This window comes from Pristis pectinata, chromosome 10, assembly GCF_009764475.1.
Source record: "Pristis pectinata isolate sPriPec2 chromosome 10, sPriPec2.1.pri, whole genome shotgun sequence".
In the NCBI taxonomy this organism is placed as follows: domain Eukaryota; kingdom Metazoa; phylum Chordata; class Chondrichthyes; order Rhinopristiformes; family Pristidae; genus Pristis; species Pristis pectinata.
Window position 1 is genome coordinate 89,129,447 of NC_067414.1, and position 17,688 is coordinate 89,147,134.

A 17,688-nucleotide genomic window follows, 5' to 3' on the forward strand; every position below is an offset into this window, starting at 1 on the left:
TAACTTGTTTTCATTGTCCGATGTTATAATTGGCTACATCCCTGGTGAATGCACATTATAGCTCGGATCACTCTTGTCTCATTTTAGAAGCATTGCAGGGAACAGCAGTTTCTGTCTGCTCTGAAACCTCGGTTGCTGCACTGCAACCCAGTAAAGGTGCTGAATTTGGTGCAAGGTGGAGATATTCAATAGAAGATGGTTATCTTTCCTCTTGCTGCTTATTTTCCTTCCATGTGTGTTACAAGAACTATAAGGGCCACAACCTCTTCTAATGAATGGTGGTGAAGCTGAAAGCAAAATTGTACCAATGTTCAATAAAAGCTAAGAATAATAAAGGAAACTTGCTAAAAGCCTGGTAGTCCATTATAACAGTAAAATGTCAAAAACTCCAAGGCTATAGTAATGCTGTTGTTTATTAGTTGCTGGTATGTGCCTCCATTAATCCCAGTAGCCTTCCAATAACTTGATCATCCTATATGAGACCAGACAGTGTCTCAACTGGCTGTCCACCCTCATACTTCTCCATGAGTCATTGGATACTGAACAGATGTTGAAGCCTGAGCTGATTTTAACCCTCCCCAGTGTTTATTAAAACAAATTAGAAACCTTTTCTGATAACAAGTAAAGTCACCAAAACCCTTTGTTTTACCCATGTTATAGATTTTACGCTGCGATGCTGGAGGAACTCAGCAGGCCAGACAGCATCCATAGAGAAAAGCAGGCAGTCAACGTTTCAGGTGAGAGGAATCGAAATTGAAGTTGTTTAGGGTGAGGACAAATTCAGCCAGGCGGAGAACGCACAACCTCATCTTCATCATGGACGTCCAGTCCCTATATACCTCCATTCCCCATCATGGGGGCTTCACTGCCCTCCGCTTCTTTCTTGATCAGGGACAGAACCAGTCCCTTTCCACTAACACTCTCCTCCGCCTGGCTGAGATAGGAACTTTGTGCTGCTTACATGCACTACCCAGCAGCTGAACACAGAGCAGCCCCAAGATCAGCGGGAGAGTTGTCTCCTGCCGGCTTTGTTAGCGAGGGAGTGGTACATAAAATCGAAGTAAATCACTTTTAAAAAATTGGCATTTCAAATAAATATGTGCAATTTCTACTACCTACTAAGAAGGCTGTTTGCACCATCCTGTTGTTTTACGTTGCCGTTGTACTCAGTGTTGTACTTATTATTATCGTGTGTACTGTTTACTCTGTGAGCTGCACATGAACGAGGAATTTCATTGCACCCTGACGTATATGTCAGTAAACTAATCTGAATCTATTCTTGTCCATTGCCAGAACCCTGCTTTACTCGATGAATAATCCAGATTATCATCATATATGTGATGTTAAAATTGCAGAAGTTTAGAGTACAATTGGAATGCCAAATAAATTCCATGTTAATGCCAAGGTACAGACCTCTTGAGTGGTCATGGTAAAATGAAAGCCATGTGTATCAAGAATGCATTGTATATAGTTAGTGACATTCCTGCTATTGTATGATTTAACCTAAATGATATTTTTAGAAAAGAGGGAGTAGAAGGTATTTAAATGCTCTCTGAGTACGTGATATGGTTTTCAACATAACATTTACTTCGCACGAATTCCAAGACTGCTGTGGTGTGAAGGATCTCAAGATTATTCACATTGCTGAGCCACTTAGGGATGGCATCAATGGGTGACGATCATCTTATAGAAGAGAGAGTCTAATGTCATCTCCTTTAGATTCAGTAACATTGAAGATGAAGAATATCTGATCTGGGACTACTATAGAGGATTAGATAGGGCAGAATTTGTTAACTGTTTCAGGCTTTTCTGAAGCAATATGTAGATGGCCCTATTAGAGAGGGGGCAACACTTGACCTCCTTTTGGAAAATGAGGCTGAACAAGTGGCTGATGTGTCAGTGGGGAAGCACTTTAGGTCCAGTGACCATGATTCTAGCGGTTTTAAATTAGTTATGGACAAAGGTAGAACTGGTCCACAAGTTAACGTCCTAAATTGGGGCAGAGCTAATTTTGATTGGATTATATAGGAACTTGCAAAGATTGATGGGGAAGAGGCTACTAGCGGGTAAAGACACTTCTGGTAAGTGGGAGGCTTTTAAAAGTGAGATCGGGAGAGTTCAGAGCCAACATGTTCCTGTTGGGGTGAAGGGCAAGGCTGGCAGGATTAGGGAACCCCGGTTGATGAAGGATATTGAGGGTCTGGTCAGGGTAAAGAAGGAGACATATGTCAGGTATAGGCAGCTGGGTGTTACAGCTGTACAAGACATTGGTGAGACTGCACCTGGAATATTCGGTGCAGTTCTGGTCGCCATACTATAGGAAGGTTGTGAATAAGCTGGAAAGGGTGCAGAAGACTTTCACAAGGATGTTACCAGGACTGGAGGGCTTGAGTTACAAGGAGAGACTGGATAGGCTGGGACTGTTTTCCCTGGAGCATAGGAGTCTGAAGGCTGACCTTATAGAGGTTTATAAAATCATGAGGGGCATAGATAAGGTGCATGGTCATCGTCTTTTTGCCAGGGTAGAGGTGTCTAAAACTGGAGGGTGTAGGTTTAAGGTGAAAGGGGAAAGATTTAAAGGGGACCTGAGGGGCAAGATTTTCACACCTTGGTCAGCATGGACGAGTTGGGCTTTTTTGGTGCTGTCTCCGACTCTATGACTATGGCACAGAGGGCGGTGGGTATATGGAACAAACTCCCAGAGGAAGTGGTAGAGGCAGAAACATTTACAAGATATTTGGACAGGCACATGGATAGGAGAGATTTAGAAGGATACGATCCAGATGCGGGGAAATGAGACTAGCTTAGGTAGGCAACTTGGTCGGCATCAGGAAGTTTTGTCGAAGGGCCTGTTTCTGTGCTGTACAGTTCTGTGACTCAAGGAACTGTCAACATCCCCTGGGTTACCCTAGGCCAGGACTTAACTGGGCCTCTCACTGTAACTACAAGAACAGCCAGAAACTAGATGACTTACCAGCACCTACTAAACACTTCAGGATGCGATGGAATACTTCTCACTTGTCTGGGTGTACTTCCAGTAACACCCAAGAAGCTCAAAATCAACTAGGATGCCTCATCCACCGACTTATGCATTCACCCCCTCCCCCACCAAGGCACCGTGGCTAGTCTGTACCATCCCCAGATACGTAGCAAAAATCCACCTGGAGTTCTTCAATAAACAGTGACCTGAACACCTGGAAGGACTTGGGCAGCAGGCGCAGGGGATCATCATCTCCCAAGTTCTCCTCAAAGCCACTATTCATCCTGACATGGACATGGATCTTTCACTGTGGCTCATTCAAAATCCCAGAACTCCATTCCTGCCATCAGTGTGGAAGTTCCTTCACCACACAGGGTGCGGATGCTTCAAGTCCATTGATTTCCAAGGTCAATTAGGTATAGGAAATGAATAATGAATTTGCCAGTGATCCCAACATGCATCAGTGAACCAACAAAAAAAAAGCACCATGAAATTATTCCATTGACTATCTTAATGAAGGCACCAAAAGAATAACTAATCAAAATAGTTAGAAAGAATTTTCTTACAAATTTGTGCTTGTGGCTGGTTTTGCATAGTTTGAAGGCAGCAGTAATTTCATTTGGGTTGACTGCACACCGAAATGTGTGGGAAACCTGTTCAAGAATCCTCAAGATATAAATATTTGCAAAATGTGAAAGATTGAGAATATGTTCAGTATATTCATCAAACAGTATTCTGCAGATAAGTTCTATGTTATCTCTAAGGTGAACTGTTAACTAATGGGCATGCTGAGGCATGAGTCATGTGCATCAATGAGCTCTAAGAATGCATGTGTTTATAGTGTAATTTTGCAACATTCCTGTTATTGTATAATATTTCCTAAAAGATATTCTCATTAAATAGGAAGTGTGAGGCATTTAAATTCTAGATGAGCATACGATAAGGTTAAAAATTAAAATGTAATATTAACCACAAATACATTAATCTTTCCCTTCAAGTTTTAATGGCAGTCTCTGAGGGGATAATTGAAGTGGTTGATGAAGAAATATCTATGGACATTATTTATATGGGCTTCCATAAACCATTTTAGAAGTTTCCATGCAAGTGAATGTTAACAAAATGTGGTGCCTAGAATTGGAAGCAAACTTTTGGCTTGAATAGGGATCGAAAAGCAAAACACTGCAGATGCTGGAAACCTGAAATAAAAAAGGGAAAACTTTGGGATGCTCAGCAGGTCAGGCTGTGTTTGTAGAGCAAGAGAATGATGAAAGGTTATTGACCCGAAATGTTAACTCTGTGTGTCTCTCTCCATAGATGCTGCCTGACCTGATGGGTTGGAATGGGGAACTGGTTTCAAATCAGGAATAAAAGAAATGGCAGTATACGACTTGCAGTGTCCCCCAGGGATCTGTTCTAAGGCCTCAGCTATTCATTTTATTAATAATATAGACAGATAACTCGAGAACCATATGTCCAAATTTGCAAATTTGATGCAACCAGTCAAGATACTTTCAACAGTACATCTGTAGAAATTTGTTAAGAGTGTTCCGTGACATGCTGAAGCTCCTTAATCTCCTAAGGAAAGTGGGGGCATGAATCTTTTAAAGGGACATAGTTGATACGAGTGGGTAGACCTGTGGCAGATGGACTTTTATAAGGAGGGTGAGGGTCATTCATTTAGGAACTGTGATTAATGCGCTTTCTGTTTGACAATCAGCCAGGAACCATGGATGAGCTGAGGAATTTACATGTCCAAGCACAGGTATCACTATAAGCCAGGGAAGAATTATAAATATTAATTAAACAGGCCAGTTAAGTGTTGGCTTTTATCTCAAGGGGTTGGGATACAGAAGAATGAAGTAATGTTACTGTGAAACCCCATCTAGAATACGGGAGTCAGTTCAGGGCAGGTCGTGACCATATTGATGTAATATGTTAGCCAAGGATATGTAGGTTATAGAATGACAGACGATTGATAGAATTAAGACACAGATCAGCTATTATCAATTTGAATGATAGATTCGGCTGGAGGATCTGAATGGCCTGAAGCTTTAAGGAAGTGAGTGGAGTGATTTCACACAATGACATAAACTGATACCTTAAATTCTTTAAATTCTCTCAAGGTTGCCAGGTTCTAGGTGACTTCTATAACGCTTTACCACATTGTCAGCCCAAACCATAGTGCTTCACAACTAACTATTTCTGAAGTCCAATCACTGGTATGGAGATAAACAAATTTTGTTAAGTAAGAAAGGGTACAACATAAGAAATGAATTGGTGTTGGTTGAAGGTTAGTTATAGGATGTTAGTTATTGAATGCTTAGGATCATTCCACTTATTTTTTTCAAATATCGTTACATTTCTTGGGATAATGACACATCCAGAAGATTGTTTGCAAAGCCTAGGAAGTTGTATTGAACTGAAAATATGCATGTGTATTATCATGCATCAGCAAAATAATCACAGCTGACTATTGTGAGAATTATATCCCATGAGGGAGGTATTTCTAATTGGAGGAAAGGTGCGGAACAGGAATGTAACTGATGAGACTGATGTTAATTTAAGCTATTTTCTTATCTAGGGTGAATGGGAATATGGTGCAATTTCCACCTTCACTGGCCTCAACAACTTATGATGCATTGCATTCAGAGCAAGTGACATTGGCCTTAAGCCTAGCCAGTCCATGAGGCTGTATCAGTCTGTGTCACAATGAGAAAGACAGATCACAGCCAGGCTCAGTGGAGGTGGGATAGGGTTAGGACTAATGCAATGGAGGTTACAATTAAACTTTTATTTCTTGCCTATGTCTTTGATTATGAACCACATTTACTCACTCCCATGCGTCACTTAGATGTCATAGAATCATACAGCACGGAAACAGACCTTTTGGTCAACTGGGTCCATGCTGACTGTCAATATGCTACACTAATCTCATTTTATTCTCCCCAGTTTCCCATCAGCTCCCCTTCCCCCAGATTCTACTGCTGACGTCCACTCTAGGGGCAATTTACAGTGGTCAATCAATCTACCAACCCGCATGTTTTTGTAATGTGGGAGGAAACTGGAACACTCGGAGGAAACCCATGCGGTCACAGGGAGGACGTGCAAACTCCACAAAGGCAGCACCACAGGGCAGGGTTAAATCCTGGTTCTACTTTTCAAAAATTCATTTACGAGATGTGGATATACTAGCATTTATTGTCTACCTTTGACTGCCCCTGGAATGGGGAGAGCAATAAGGGTGAATTCCATTGGTAGGTACGGAGTCATACGCACCAGACTGACTAGGGCAGCAGATTTCTTTTCCTGAAGGACATTAAGTGAACCAGATTTTTTTTCAACAATCTGATAGCTTTGTAGGTAATGTTGCATTGCTATTTTTTTAGAAAGATCCAAATTTAATTACTTGAAGTTAAATTCCCCAGCTGTCTTGTGGGATTTGAACTCATGTCTTCAGTAGCTTAACCTGCTACACCAAGGTAATCACATTTCTAAAAATCAGTTCCTTTCTGTTGCAGATTTTGTTTCTAGGTGTAACTAAGCTGACTGTAAAATGCTGCCATACACGAACAGGCTTCCACCTGTCCAAAGTGCTGGCACGTCATTTAAGTTCATCTGATGGCAGACAGATCACTTCCCCCTCCTCTAACTGGCAATGACTTTTCCTGGAAACCTAAATTCCCCTGGTAGCAAATAGCCAAAGCTTGTGGAAGTCATTGTGAAAGTTGAACAAGGGAGGTGAGGGTCAGCTGGTGTAATGTTGCTCTTCCAAAGTGTGTGAGGTTGGAGAAGAAAGCAAAGCCTCAAGATAAAAATCCCAGCCCAAATCTTTTCAAAGGATGTAATTTGCATGTGAATGGACTCATTTTCCATGTCTAAAATTTAGTCCTTATCTTTCTATATCTGTCATATTTTCACAGTATCAATGACCCTTCTTTAACTTTTCTTTTTAATCTTTATTTATCCTTTTGATTCTCTTTATTTTGTCCTTGACTAACAACACATATTTCTCTCATAAATCGGGATGAAGATGATGTAACCCAGATGTAATCTGCTCCAGATGGTTCCCTCTGGCAGAGCTATCAACTGTTATTCATAAAATCCTCAGTGTAATCTTTGGCAATGTTCCTAAATTTCACTCAAGTAAATCAATCATTAAGCAAGCCTTTCACGACTTGCTAATTACAAATATCAACTTGATTCTCAACTTTTTTTTATTTCTGTGTTTCAAGCAATGTTTCTTCAATGAGCTGCCAATGTTTAAAGCTAACTTCCATTCACAGGGCACATACCTGTAAGGTCCTTTTATATTGCAGGATCTTAGCCAATCCAGATAGGTAATTCCTCTCCAACAAGTATGAAATGCCCAGCCTATCTGAAGCAGATGTTGTGGCCTGCTGTACTAAAAGTACATTTAAACATTTGTTGTTGTAAACAACAGTCTGTAAGGAATTTGTAGGTTCTCCCCGTGTCTGCCTGGGATCCCTCTGGGTGCTCCGGTTTCCTCCCACATTCCAAAGACGTAGGGGTTAGGAAGTTGTGGGCACGCTATGTTGGTGACGGAAGCGTGGCAACACCTGTGGGCTGCCCCCAGAACACTCTACACAAAAGATGCATTTCACTGTGTGTTTCGATGTACATGTAACATTTGTTATTGTAAAGTAAATGGCTAGCACTTGTGTTTCTAATGACTTGATGTACAGAAGGATCTTGGAGTACAAGTCCATAGCCCCCTGAAAGTAGATAGAGTGGTAAAAAAGGTGAACAACATGCTTGCCTCCATCGGTCGGGGCATTGAGTATAAAAGTTGGCAAATCATGTTGAAGTCGTATAAAGCTTTGGTTAGGCCATATTTAGAGTAGTGTGTGCAGTTCTGGTTGCCACAGTTACAAGAAGGAAGAGGAGGCTTTGGAAAGGATGCAGAAGAGATTCATTAGGACGTTGTCTGGATAGAGAGTACTGACTATAAGGAGGTTAGACAAACTTGTGTTGTTTTCTCTGGAGTGCCAGAGGCTGAGGGGCAACCTGAAAGAAGTTTATAAAATTATAAGAGGCGTAGATCGGGTAGATAGAGTCATTTTCCCAGGGTGGAAATGTCAAATACTAGAGGGCAAAGCTTTAAGGTGAGAGGGGGAGAGATTTAGGAGGCAAGTTTTTTCACACAGCAAATGGTAAGTGGTTGAAACACGCTGCCAGAGGGAGTGATAGAAGCAGAGATGGGAGCAACTTTTAAGAGGCATTTAAACAGACACAAGAACAGGCAGGGAATGGATGGATATGGACCACGTGCAGGTAGAAAGGATTAGCTGGAATCAAATTCATGGTCAGCACAGACATGGTGGGCTGAAGGGCCTGTCCCAGTGCTGTACATTTCTATGTTCTAGAAGAATCAGGTTTATTATCACTGACAACATGTTGTGAAATTTGTTGTTTTGTGGCAGCAGTACAGCACAGGACATAAAAATTACTCTAAGTTACAAAATTTGTTGCTGAAACAGAAGATGCTGGAAACACTCAGCAGGTCAGACAGCATCTGTGGAGAGAGAAACAGTTCTGATGAAGGGTCATTGACCTGAAATGCGAACACTGTTTCTCCCTCCACAGATACTGTCTGACCTGCTGAGTGTTTCCAGCATTTTTGTTTTTTTTTTGTTGAAGATTTCCAGCATTGCAATGTTTTGATTCTCAGATCCTCTGTGGCCCTGCTGGCTGTCAAACCCTGAACCACTCGATCTCAGTATGGCCTGAGACCAATCATTTCAGCGTGGGTGAATGTAACACGGGGACTGTGTTAGCACAAGCTGCCTGCTGCACGGACCCATCAGCAATGGCGGCTGCTGAGGCCCCATCCCTAGGCGCTACAGCTGGCCACGGTGCCTGTGTTACTGAATGTTTGTCCCCAGCCCTCACTGTCAAATTCAGTCATAGAGTCATACAGCACAAAAACAGGACCTTCGGCCTGCATTGTCCCTGCACATCATCAATAACCATGTATATTAATTCCATTTACCAGCACTTGGTCTGTAGCTTACAACGCCTCCAGTGCTTGCCCAGATGCTTCTTAAATGTTGTGATGGTACCTGGCTCCACCACTTCCCCAGGTACTTAGGACATGCTAAAAAATAGCAAAGAAATATAAGAAGTACTTAAGGAAGTGATACACTTTGGGAGATCGAATTTGAAGGCAGAATACAAGGTTAATGGCAGGACTCTTAGCAGTGTGGAGGAACAGAGGGATCTTGGGGTCCATGTCCATAGATCCCTCAAGGTTGCCGCGCAGGTCGATAGGGTTGTTAAGAAGGCATATGGAGTGTTGGCCTTCATTAGTTGGGGTATTGAGTTCAAGAGCCACGAGGTGATGTTGCAGATCTATAGAACTCTGGTTAGACCACACTTGGAATATTGTGTTCAGTTCTGGTCACCTCATTTATAGGAAGGATGTGGAAGCTTTAGAGAGGGTGCAGAGGAGATTTACCAGGATGCTGCCTGGATTGGAGAGCATATCTTATGAGGAAATGTTGAGCGAGCAAGGGTTTTTCTCTTTGGAGAGAAGGAGGATGAGAGGTGACTTGATAGAGGTGTACAAGATGATGAGAGGCATAGATCGAGTGGACAGTCAGAGACTTTTTCCCAGGGCAAAAATGGCTAACACGTGAGGGCATAATTTTAAGGTGACTGGAGGAAGATATTGGGGGGATGTCAAAGTTAAGGACAGTTTCTACCCCACTGGGATAAGACTATTGAATGATTCCCTTATACAATGAGATGGGCTATGACCTCACGATCTACTTTGTTGTGACCTTGCACCTTATTGCACTGCACTTTCTCTGTAGCTGTGACACTTTACTCTGTACTGTTATTGTTTTTACCTGTACTACATCAATGCACTCTGTACTAACTCAATGTAACTGCACTGTGTAATGAATTGACCTATACGGTCGGTATGCAAGACAAGTTTTTCACTGTACCTCGGTACAAGTGACAATAATAAACCAATACCAATACCAATACACACATACCTACAAAGTGTCACAGCTACAGGGAAGTGCGTTGCAGGTAGACAATAAGGTGCAAGGTCATAACGAGATAGATTGTGAGATCAAGAGTCCATCCCATCATATAAGGGAACCGTTCAATAGTCTTATCACAGTGGGATAGAAGCTGTCCTTGAGCCTGGTGGTATGTGCCCTCAGGCTCCTGTATCTTCTGCCTGATGGGAAAGGGGAAAAGAGAGAATGACTCAGGTGGGTGCGGTCTTTGATTATGCTGGCTGCTTCAGCAAGGCAGCGAGAGGTATAGACGGAGTCCATGAAGGGGAAGCTGGTTTCCATGATGTGGTGGGCTGTGTCCACAACCCTCTGTAGTTTCTAGCGGTCCTGGGCGGAGCAGTTGCCATACCAAGCCGTGATACATCCAGATAGGATGCTTTCTATGGTCTATGAGGTGGTAGAGGTGGGTACAGTTGCAATGTTGTAAAAGCACTTAAGCAGGTATATGGATAGGAAAAGTTTAGAGAGATATGGGCCAAACATAGGCAAATGGGACTAGCTCAGGCAGGCAACTTGGTTGGCATGAATAAGTTAGGCTGAAGGACCTGTTTCTATGCTGTACAACACTATGACTCGGCATCACTTTCAGACCTGTTCCCCATAATCCCTGAGACCTGTCTGGACCAAAAATCAACCTATCTTATCCTTGAATACATCCAATGATTCAATCCCCACAGCTCTTTTAGGTAAAGAGTTCCAACGATTCATGACCCCATGAGTGAAGAAATCCCTCCTCTCTTCCATCTTAAATGGATGGTCTCTCATTCTGAGACTGCACCCCCAGTTCCACATTCTCCCTCGAGGGGGAACCCTAGCAGGAGATAGCCAATTCTGTCCAGATGAAGGGGCTCACCCCCAAATGTCAACTGTCCATTTCCCTCCATTGATGACCTGCTGAGTTCCTCCAGCACTTTGTGCATTGCTCCAGATTCCAGCATCTGCAGTCTCCTGTGTCAGCCAGTTCTGTGCCCCTCTAAATCTGGTAATAGGGTATTTAAAGAGGGAGTAGATATATTCTTGAAAGATTAATGTCAAAGTCGAGTTTATTGTCATATGCACAAGTACACGTGTGCACAGGTGCAATGAAAAACTTACTTGCAGCAGCATCACAGGCACATAGCATCAGATACGCAACATTCACAAGAAAAATATAAATTATACATAAGTTATACAAGAAAGTACATAATTAGAACAAAAATAAAACAAAGTCGACAAGGGAATTGGAGTTAGGTACAACTGGCACAGAAGTGATCATATTGAATGGCGGGACAGGCTTGAGGGGCCGAGTGGCCTACTCCTGCTCCTCTTTCAACATGTTGTTACAAGCAGATAATTTGCACAAATTGAAATAAAAGGCTCCTATCATTTACTCTGTAAATTTACTTTCCTATTAAACCAAACCAGTTAATGATTCATGTTTGGCTCCTTCTCATCAAAGATTGTTTAATTCATCTCCAGAGAGATCGAAGAAGTACATGTGTGAAAGACACATACATCTCGTTCAGACCACAAGAGATATTCTTTGGCAGCTTCAATATAAGTCAGTCTATAAGATGCTAAGATCACTTATGAGTTGATACTGAACCGAGGAAAATATACAGAGTCACAGCACGGAAACTGCCCTTTAGTGAGTCTGCAGCATGAAACACCTATTTACACTAATCCTACACTCATCTCAGTTTGTCTTCTTCCACAGTCTCATCAGCTCTCTCCAGATTGTGCCACTCACCTACACACTGGGGGCAACTTACATCTGCTAGTTAACCTGTCAACCACACCTTTGGGATGTAAGTGGAAACCGAAACTGGAGCACCCAGGGGAAACCCATGTGGTCACAGGGAGGACGTGCAAACTCCACACAGACAGCACCCGAAGTCACGATTGAACCTGGGGTCTCCGATACTGCGAGGCTGTGGCTCTACTGTGCAACTGTGCCACCTGCCTGAAATAAATCTATGTGAAAGGTTATCTCTAATTTCTCTCTTGTGCGAACTGTGATATCTGTAGCAACAACTTCTGCTGCTTGGGAAACGCGGCCATTTAAAAAAAAAACTTTCAGCTAAATGTTTTGTGAATGGCAAAGTAACAAAGTATCTTTGTGCTTTATGGTGACAAAGAAACACAATCATTTTTGTTCATGGCTAACATCAGCCCTGGCCTTTCCCCTATTGTACACTGAGCCTTTATTGGCATGCTAGATTACCCTGGTATTCAGGGAACTTTGACACAGGTATTGTTTGAGGATATGCAGTTTCTTGTCACGCACTCAATCTGGCTCCCAACACGTAACCAGCTCAATAGCACATAACCGAGCTATCCATATTCGTGGAAGATTAAGATCAGACTGTGTGACTTTTTTTAAAAAATGCAAGTTATTTTTTTGGTGTGGTCCTTCAGAATTATGGTGGCTGTCTGCTACCAGATTTCTTATGTTTTTGCACAGACTGATTATCAGGAGCAGCAACTGGCATTGTATCTGTGCAGCAGAATGGATTGCTACTGCTCAGTAATCTGTTGCTCTGGCAAACACAGTAGCCCTGCCTTGTCACGCAATCACGTTACACCCGAAAGTTTGTTTACTCAGTACATGACCTCAGGCTCAGACCGAGGCTTGTGTGTGTGGGATTGTTTGAGTTGTTTAATTCCTCAAATAAATCTTGGCTGCAGTTTGGTCAGATTAGGCTGCCACTGTGCTCTTTAGATAAGCAGCTTTATTCCTTTTCTTATGTTTACGTTAGTCCTCTTTCTCTCCTAATGAGCTCAGAGCGTTAAATTGCTTTACTGCTCTGAACTCCACCGGGTATGGGGGAGACTTTGAGCATGAAATTCACTGCCGCCTTCTCTGGCTGTCTGAAGAAGGTGCTTGAGGGTCCAGACTTTAAATCTGGCATGACAGTGGTGATTCCTGCCCTCCTGTACAATTCTAACACTTGCAGCAGGCACCTTGAGGCACTGTAAAGACACCACCAGTGCTATGGTCCTCAACACCCATTGGTGGGATAAGTGAACCAACATCCGTGTCTTTTCTTAGGCCAGTGCCCCCAGCATTGAGACAACTAATTACACTGTCAGCTCCAATGAGGAGGTCATGTCATTCACATCCTGACACCAGACTCCCACAACAGTTGCTCTAATCTGACTTCTGTCGCAGGAGGAGGTCAAAGTCAAAGTCGAGTTTATTGTCATATGCACAAGTACACGTGTGCACAGGTGCAACGGAAAAATTACCTGCAGCAGCATCACAGGCACATAGCATCAGATACACAACATTCACAAGAAAAACATAAATTAAGAATGAACACAATTAGAACAAAAAAAACCAAAGTCTAATGTTAGTGCAAAGTGGTCATAATGTTGCTATACTGAGGTAGTGATTAGGGTTGTGCAGGTTGGTTCAAGAACTGAACGGTTGAAGGGAAGTAGCTGTTCTTGAACCTGGTGGAGTGGGACTTCAGGCTTCTGTACCTCCTGCCTGATGGTAGCTGTGAGAAGGTGGCATGGCCCGGTGGTGGGGATCTTTGATGATACATGGTGCCTTCTTGAGGCAGTGCCTCATGTAGCTACTTCTGATGCTGGGGAGGAATTTGCCAATGATGTATTCAACAAGAGTCCACGACTCTCTGCAGCTTCTTACGTTCCTGTGCATTCGAACTGCCATACCAGACCGTGATGTAACCAGTCAGGATATTTTCAACAGTACATCTGTGGAAGTGTTTGGTGACATGCCAAACCTCCTTAACCACCTCCTTAACCACCTAAGGCACTGGTGTGCCTTCCTTGTGATTATTAGACATTGGACATCCTTCAGGAATTATGTGGATAGCTGCCATTAATAAAAACAAGAACCAGTCTTCAAAAGAAACCTGTTAAAATGTAAATTCTAAGCAGTAATCAGTTTTGAAATTAAAAGGACAGCTTTGTGAATAAACTACCGTCCACACAGCACAGGCTGCTGGCCCACAGCAGGGGCTGCTGAAGAGAACTGGTTTGTAAACTGACCAACATTTACAGATGCACCATAGAAAGCATCCTATCTGGATTCATCACAGCTTGGTACAGCAACTACTCTGCCCAGAACCACAAGAAACTGCAGAGAGTTGTGAACGCAGCCCAGTTTGCATGGAAACCAGCCCCCCCTCCATTGACTCTGTCTACACTTCCCGCTGCCTCGGGAAAGCAGCCAACATAATCAAAGACTCCTCCCATCCCGGGCATACTCTCTTCTCCCCCCTCCCATCAGGCAGAAGATAGAAAAGCTTCAAGACTACACCACCAGGCTCAAGGGCAGCTTCTATCCCACTGTTAAAAGACTATTGAACTGACCTCATATGCTATTAAAATGAACTCTTAATCTCCCAATCTACCTCGTTGTGACGCTTACACTTTATTTGTCTACCTGCACTGCCCTTTCTCTGTAACTGCAACACTACATTCTGAATTCTGCTACTGTTTTTCCTTCTCTACTACCTTAATGTACTTATGTATGGAATGATCTGTCTGGATGGCACGCGAAATGAAACTTTTCACTGTATCATGGTTCACGTGACAATAATAAACCAATTACTAATTACATGACCATGAGACGATCCTGTATGCTTCAGCCACAGGTAAGAGAATGGGGCTACATTAATTGGCCTACATCAAACCAGGCATCAGACATCTTCAGCTAAGTTATGTTGCACCATTGTGACGGAGATCAAGGAAGGTTCCAGACCAGACTTATTTTGTCACTTATTACATCAAACATAGTCATTGGTATATATGCTCTGTCTATCAACAATTGGGATATTTGTGTACCAAGAAATTCAGCCCTCACAGCACTAATTTTGGGGGTCTGAGTTCTCTGCCCTCATTTATGTGAATTACATGGTCTAAAAGCTTCGACAGATTTGGTCTAAAAGCCCATCAGATTTAAAAAGGTGGAGCTGTAAGATGTCTTGGAACGCATAGGGTGGATAAATCCCCTGGGCCAGATGAGATCGATCCCACGATGCTAGAGGAAGCAAGGGAGGAGATTGTTGGGGCCCTGATCGAGATTTTTGGGTGGGGTATCAGAATCCTGGAGGATAGTTAATGTTACTTCGTTATTTAAGAAGAGATGCAGTAATAAGCCAGGTAACTTTGTCCCACTGAAGGTATTTGAAGATTCACAAGTGTCTAATCAGTGACATTGTCCTCCCATTGTAAACATGTAATTCAATGGAACCATTTGTCAGACTCAAAATATTGAAGTTAACGATGTCATTGTAGCTATTGAAATTGTATTGAATCACCCGCTGTCATCTCTGTTCTTAAGAGTATAAAAATTTGATGTACTTTGAGTTCGGAGAGCCTCTACTGTGCTTCTCCCAGGAGACAGTTTTCCACCAAGTGTATTGGTATTGGTATTGGTTTATTATTGTCACTTGTACCGAGGTACAGTGAAAAATTTGCATACCAATCGTACAGGTCAATTCATCACACAGTGTAGTTACCTTGAGTTAGTACAGAGTGCATTGAGGTAGTACAGGTAAAAACAATAACAGTACAGAGTAAAGTGTCACAGCTACAGAGAAAGTGCAGTGCAATAAGGTGCAAGGTCACAACAAGGTAGATTGCGAGGTCATCATATAAGGGAACCATTCAATAGTCTTATCCCAGTGGGATAGAAGCTGTCCTTAAGCCTGGTGGTACGTGCCCTCAGGCTCCTGTATCTTCTACCTGATGGAAGCGGAGAGCAGAGAGAATGACCCAGGTGGGTGGGGTCTTTGATTATGCTGGCTGCTTCACCAAGGCAGTGGGAGGAAAGACAAAGTCCAAGGAGGGGAGGCTGGTTTCCATGATGTGGTGGGCTGTATCCACAACTCTCTGCAGTTTCTTGCGGTCCTGGACAGAGCAGTTGCCATACCAAGCCATGATGCATCCAGATAGGATGCTTTCTATGGTGCATTGATAAAAGTTGGTGAGTGTCAAAGGGGACATGCCAAATTTCCTTAGCCTCCTGAGGAAGTAGAGGTGCTGGTGAGCTTTCTTGGCCGTGGCATCTACGTGATTTGACCAGGACAAGCTATTGGTGATGTTCACTCCCAGGAACTTGAAGCTCCCAACCCTCTCGACCTCAGCACCATTGATATAGACAGGTGCATGTACATTGCCCCCTTTCCTGAAGTCAATGACCAGCTCTTTTGCCCTCCAGAATGAGTGCTTGTCACTTTGAATAAAGACCTTGTACACCGACCAGCTTCAGTCCCCAGTGGTTGATTCACAGTCAGAACAGAGGTTGCCAGCTGGACAAAGTAATAGTGTCAAAGCCTCCTTGAAAAATGCAACATTCCCTGAGAATCCCTGGCCCAGGGCAACTCAAGTGAGCAAGGGGAATTGGGGAGGGCACGGGGAAACTTGAGTCCATCAGTCAGGAGCACGCAGAAGCCCAACATAAATGGCGGAAAGAATGCACCAAACTATCACTCACCTCCTGCACCATGAGGGCTAGTCTGGGGATCCCACTTATCTTGTCAGAGCTCACAGAAATGGTGTGTAAGCAAGCCATCCTCAGTCCAAACGGACTGCCGAAGATGAAGAAGAGCAAGAAAGGGATTACCTTCAGGAATTGCTCACACAGAAACAAAATATATGTGAGAAGTGTCCCTACATAAAGTGTGCCAGGTGGAAATTCTGCCCTGATCTTCCAACAGCACTATGCATAAACATTGCCTTCTAAGCTTCACACATCAAACTGATCCAAAGATTCAGATATCCGACATCAAATGTATTTTGCTTTTGTTGAACTCTTTGCCACTTTCACCAGGGTATAGAAGTTATGCTTTTCCACAATGGGGTCTCTATCACTTGCTCACCTTTACTGACTGTTGTTTCCCTCATTGTCTTTGATCAGATTAGTCAGAGTTGACAAGAGGGGGTTGCAAAGGTGGAGGGAAAGTTGTACTTCTGATAAGTGAGAATATCACAGCAGGATTTAGAGAGGATATCCTGATGGGATTATCCAATGAGGCCATATGGTTAGAATTTTTGAGTATGAGGAGATGATCACTTTGCTGGGGTCAAACTATAGGCCTTCCAATAGTCAACGGGAATTAGAGGAACAGATGTGTAAGTAAATCACAAAAAGGTGTAAATATAATTGTGTTATAGTAGCAGGGAATTTTAACTTTCCCAGTATTGACTGGAGTAGATTTAGTGCAAAGGGCTTAGATAGGGCAAAATTTGTTAAATGCATTCAAGATTGTTTTTTGAGCCAATATGTAGATAATCCTATTGGAGAACAGGCTGTATTTGACTTTATCTTAGGAAAGGAAACTGGGCAGATGGTGGAAGTATTGGTTGGGAAACACCTTTGGAACAGTGACCAGGTGGTTATGGAAAGAGATAAAGTTGGGTCTCAAGTTAAGGTCCTAAATTGGGGGAAAGGCTGATTTCAACAGCGTAAGAGAGGACCTGGTGAAAGTTGATTGATGGTGGATGCTTGCAGGTAAAATGACACCTGACAAGTGGGGGCCTTTTGAAAGAGAGTTAACAAGAGTGCAGGGCCAGCATGCTCCAGTTAGGGTGAAAGGCAAAGACAGCAAGACTAGGGAACCTTGGATGACAAACGTTATTGAAGGGTTGATCAGGAAAAAGAAAAGGATGCATAAGGCAGGTATAGGTAGCTGCTGAGTCTCT